The sequence below is a fragment of the Triticum dicoccoides genome, chromosome 2B (assembly GCF_002162155.2).
Source record: "Triticum dicoccoides isolate Atlit2015 ecotype Zavitan chromosome 2B, WEW_v2.0, whole genome shotgun sequence".
NCBI lineage: Eukaryota > Viridiplantae > Streptophyta > Magnoliopsida > Poales > Poaceae > Triticum > Triticum dicoccoides.
Window position 1 is genome coordinate 734,339,402 of NC_041383.1, and position 6,000 is coordinate 734,345,401.

Consider the following 6,000-nt stretch of genomic DNA (forward strand, 5'->3'; position numbering starts at 1 on the left):
CAAGTCCTTCGTGGGCGACGGCCATGGTGGGATAGACAAGGTTGCTTCTTCGTGGTCCCTTCTTGGGTGGAGCCCTCCGTGGACTCGCGCAACCGTTACCCTTCGTGGGTTGAAGTCTCCATCAACGTGGATGTACGATAGCACCATCTATCGGAACCACGCCAAAAACATCCGTGTCTCCAATTGCGTTTGAATCCTTCAAAACCCTTCCCTTTACATTCTTGCAAGTTGCATGCTTTACTTTCCGCTGCTCATATACTCTTTGCATGCTTGCTTGCTATGTGTTGTGAATGTTAAATTTGTTCCTAAACTCCACTTAAACTTAAAAGGGCTAAAAACTGCAACTTTGGTACTTAGTGTCTAATCACCCCCCCCCTCTAGACACCTCTTCTCAAGGTCCTACACACGGTCATGCGGTGACCATGCGGCGGGCATGCGAGTTTACGCGCTCTAGAGTTGCGGCCCTCGGCCACCATCCAAACCTCAACGTATCGCCACCAAACCATGTATTTCTGATTAAATAGATACTTATATACCTATATATGATTTCTGGAAAAAATAAAGAGCAAACTATGAGGCAGCTGCAGTTCAAATTTTACCCGCTTCCTACTGAATCGACGGAAATTTGTCTTTTTCACGAGAGGTGGATCCAATATTTTGACACCCAACCATTTTGTCAGTTGTGCATTAAATATGGCCTATTATTTTATAAAATGATTTTGCCCAATATTGCAACAAATATATGGTAGGTCCTTCATAAAAAAACTCATTTTGGGCACTCGAAAAATGGAAAATGATTTTTTTGTCCAAAGAAAGTGAAAACTTCCTTAGGCAACATTGTTTGCCATTCTAATATGCACCCTTGTGCAAAATATGAGATCATTTGAACAAACTATGCCATGAATGTAACCATAAGATTGATCATCTGGCTTGAAAGCCATTGATCTCCACACATGATAGCTCGATTCTGAGAACAATTTTTTAAAATAATTATCATATTACAAGTTTATGATTTTTCCTGGTAACTTGGCCACATATGATGACACAATGCGAAGGTTTTCCAATTTTTTAATTTTTTGGGAATTGTTTATGCTCGTTTCAAAATGCGGTCAAAACGGCAGGCATGACCGTTCCTAGCTAGTGGTTGAATCTTGGAAAACTTTTGGTGTTTCTCTGATTAAATAGATACTTTTGTACCTAGAAATGATTTTTGGAAAAAATAAAGAGCAAACTATGAGGCAGCTGCAGTTCAAATTTTACCCGCTTCCTAAATTTTACCCGCTTCCTGCTGAATTGACGGAAATTTGTCTTTTTTCACGAGAGGCGGATCCAATCTTTTGACACCCAACCATTTTATCAATTGTGCATTAAATATGTCCTTTTATTTTATAAAAATTATTTGGTCCAATATTGCAACAAATATATGGTAGGTCCTTCACACAAAAAACTCATTTTGGGCACTCGGAAAATGGAAAATGATTTTTTCGTTCGAAGAAAGTGATAACTTCCTTAGGCAACATTGTTTGCCATTCCAATATGCACCCTTGTGAAAAATATGAGATCATTTGAACAAACTATGCCATGAATGTGGCCATAAGATTGATCATCTGGCTTGAAAGCCATTGATCTCCCCACATGATAGCTCGTTTCTAAGAAAACTTTTTTAAAATAATTATCGTATCACAAGTTTATGATTTTTCCTGGTAACTTGGCCACATATAACACACAATGCGAAGGTTTTCCAATTTTTTGAATTTTTTTGAATTTTTATGCCCGTTTTAAAATGCGGTCAAAATGGCGGGCATGACCGTTCCTAGCTAGTGGTTGAATATTGGAAAACTTTTGGTTTTTCTATGATTAAATAGATATTTTTGTACCTAGAAATGATTTTTGGAAAAAATAAAGAGCAAACTATGAGGCAATTGCAGTTCAAATTTTACCCGCTTCCTACTGAATCGGCGGAAATTTGTCTTTTTCACGAGAGGTGGATCCAATCTTTTGACACCCAACCATTTTGTCAATTGTGCATTAAATATGGCCTATTATTTTATAGAAATTATTTGGTCCAATATTGCAACAAATATATGGTAGGTCCTTCACAAAAAAACTCATTTTGGGCACTCAGAAAATGCAAAATGATTTTTTCGTCCAAAGAAAATGAAAACTTCTTAGGAAACATTGTTTGCCATTCCAACATGCACCCTTGTGCAAAATATGAGATCATTTGAACAAACTATGCCATTAATGTGGCCATAAGATTGATCATCTCACTTGAAAGCCATTGATCTCCACACATGATAGCTCATTTTTTAGAACAATTTTTTAAAATATTATCGTATCACAAGTTTATGATTTTTTCTGGTAACTTGGTCACATATAATGACACAATGCGTAGGTTTTCCAATTTTTTGTTTTTTTTCGAATTTTTTATGCGCGTTTCAAAATGCGATCAAAACGGCGGGCATGACCGTTCCTAGCTAGTGGTTGAATCTTGGAAAACTTTTGGTGTTTCTCTGATTAAATAGATACTTTTTTACCTAAAAATGATTTTTGGGAAAAATAAATAACAAACTATGAGGTAGCCGCAGTTCAAATTTGACCTGCTTCCAGCTGAATCGGCAGAAGTTTGTCTTTTTCACGAGAGGTCGATAAAAACTTTTGACACACAACCATTTGGTCAATTGTGCATTAACTATGGCCTACTATTTTAGGATAATGATTGGTACAATTTTGCAACAAATATATGATAGGTTCTTCACAAAAAAAACTCATTTTAGGCACTCGAAAAATGGAAAATGAAATTTCCATGCAAAGAAAATGAAAACTTCCTTAAGCAAAATTGTTTGCCATTTCAAGATGCACCCTTGTGCAATTATTTGGTAGCTTCTTCTTCACAAAAAATCATTTTGAACACTCAAAAAATGAAAAATAAAATGCTGACATAAATTTACATTTTATTTTTATTTGACCACGACCAATTTTGGATGGTCATAACGTCCAATTTTAGATGGTCATAATGTCATACACACGTACTGCGTTCTGATTGGGCCATAGCCATCTCACGCGGATCATGCATCAAACACCGTTGGATGCTCCTGGATCCAATGGTAGCCCTTGCCCCTTCACCTCTCACCCACACCACAGCCCAAACCCTAGCTCACATCACACCCCTTCCCTCATCGCACCCCTCCTCCCCCCATCTCCTCGCCGCCACCGCCACCTCCCGATCCAACCCGCCGCCTCCCGATCCAACCTCCCACCCATTGCCGACCTCGCCTTCCTCCTCGCCCACGCCGCCGACCTCGTCCCTCCCTCCCCTCACCATCTCTCCCTTGTCTCTCCCTCTCCCCGCACCACTCCTCGCCTACTACCTCAGCCGGATGGGCTAGACGCTGTGCCTCGTCCGCCCGCCCGTGCTTTGGGTCGTCATCGAGGCCGACAAGCCCTCCCCGGAGGTCGTCCTCACGCTGCACCGCATCGCTGTCATGCACCGCTACGTCGGCTGCTGCGACGGCCTCAACGCCTCCCCCGTAGTCGACTTCCACCCGCACCAGCTCAACGCCGACCTCGAGGTCGTTGAGAACCACCTCCTTGATGGCATCGTCTACTTCACCGATGAGGAGGGCGTCTACTCCCTGCCGCTCTTCGACCGCCTCCGCCAGATCAGCTATCTTCCCCTCCACTCCGCCACCCCGCTTCATCTCCACCGTGATCCGGTGCCGCCGACCACCCCCGCGTCTCTGTCGCCCCGCCATCTAAGGAACGACGCCTGCTCGTCCTCTGCTTCGGGCGATGGGACATGCGTCGCCCCTCGTTGACCTCGAGCGAGTGCCAAGTACCACGACCGCATGCACCTGGGCCGCCTCCCCTTCGCCTATTGTACGAGGCCCAACAGCCCTCTGTTGGATTCGATTTTCAAACTGAACATTTTGGTGTGGTGCCCTGTATCAAGAATTCGATCTAAAACTTCTGAAACTGAAGGATCGAACAGGAGCCTATAGTTGGTAGACTAGTATTCCCTTGTCAAATGCTTACTCCATTTTACTAGATTCAGTTATACCCTGCAATTTGTTTTATAAAGGTTATACCCTGCAATTTAGCTCTGTGTTATGAGGTATTGACCATCTATGTGTTGATATTGATGTATCTGATAGTTCACTTGCAGCAAATCTTGCATGAATTAGGGATTCTTCAACTGAACTTTCTTTCATTGTACCACCAAATACTGAAGTTTTGCTATGTGTTTTTGTCTATATAGAATTGCATTCATTCCCTCTTCTTTCAGTAGTCACATGGCTTGAGGTCTCTGTATTCTTTTGAATAGGATGTATTGTTTTTTGCAGAAGATCTGATTTGCACAAACATAGTTATCTGCATGTGCTTCCTGACTTGGTATTTGTTATATCTTGTTGGTTGAATGTATGGTGGTGCCAGTACAGTGGTAGTATATTCAGGTTGGTGTGTTGCTGTGAGGTTAATCCCTTCGGAAACATTCTTTGAGAATTTTGTAATGCCTCCTTTGGGGTGTTGATACCCTATTGCGCAAGTTCTATTGTATGTGAGTTCCTTTTGTTGCTGCAAAGCATTGATACAATATGTCATTTGCAGGGAGCTCGCTCTGCATCCGAGTCTCAGTCATCCTGCACAGCAAGGAGCTGGACCAAGGGGGCAAGCAGCGCTGCTGGTTCCTTGAGACATGTGCATGTGTGGAGTAATTTTGCTTAGAGTATTTAACAAGATTGAACTATACGTGTATGGAGTAATTTTGCTTGGGGTATTTAACAAGATTCAATAAGATTTAACTTACTTTTCTAGTTAATTAAATGGACATCTTGGATTAGTTAGAAAATCATGAATTATTTGCAGAAATCCATAGAAGTATTGTACTCCAGTGTGCATTACTTACATAAACTTGCTTGCAAGCTTATTTTCTGACTTGTATATTCTGATTTTCTGACTTGTATATTCTGAAATTGAAAAGGCTTAGTTAACTTCTGTAAGTTTCACTAATATACAGTGGAGTATTTACTGTAAATTTTGCACATCACAGTAATTTAACTTGCTGCTAACTGATGTAGCATTAGGAGTAGTTTTACTACAGTACTGCTTGAACAGGGTGAATGGAGGGTGAGGAAGTTTTACTACATAGTAGGATTACACAGGAAGTAGTTAGCAGTAGTAGATGTTGATGATCATAGTCAGGAGTAGTTTTGCCTTTGGTGATCATCCAAAAATGTGATGTACTATTGTAATTTGAGTGAAAATGGAATGGTGCGATCCTGCACAACATACTTTGAGTGAATGTTGAGTATTGTATGCACTTGTGTAGTAGATGTTGAGTACTGTATGCACTTGTGTAGTAGATATTTTGTTGACTAGATATATACGTGTAGACGATTGATTACTGGTTTTAGCCCCAAGCCATCTTGTCTTGCCATTTTTGGTGAGCTGGTGGCTTGGGGCTAAAACCATTGTTTATGGTCGTCGGTGATGGTCATATTAGCTATGAGATGTGAGGGGAATACTGTAACCTCAAATGTGTGTCATCATGTTACTGTTGTGACCCTTCATGTTATTTCTGTGCTGAGATTGTGAGACTCTTATAGGACCATAAAGTTCATTCTCTTTCAGTCTATCACACGTGTTTTGTACCAATATCATGATTATGCACCAAACATATTACCGTTAGTGGTTCATTCTATTTGATATCATCAACTTTATTATCACCTGCCATAAGGACGATTTGTACTATATTGTTTACAGAGATAACCTAGTAAGAAAACAACACCGCATCTTAGACTCAACTGACCATTGTTATGTTCTATTACATGGTTTTGTAAATAGCATCTAAGATGAATCACACAGTGCATTTGAATTGGCCCTGCGTAATGTATTGTTTAAGTTTTATCATTTGTTTTGAAAGTTCTACTGTTTCTTGTATTGATAAATATACGCAACGGGGTTGTGATTTGCGCTTGCAAGCTGTTGTTGTTATATCCA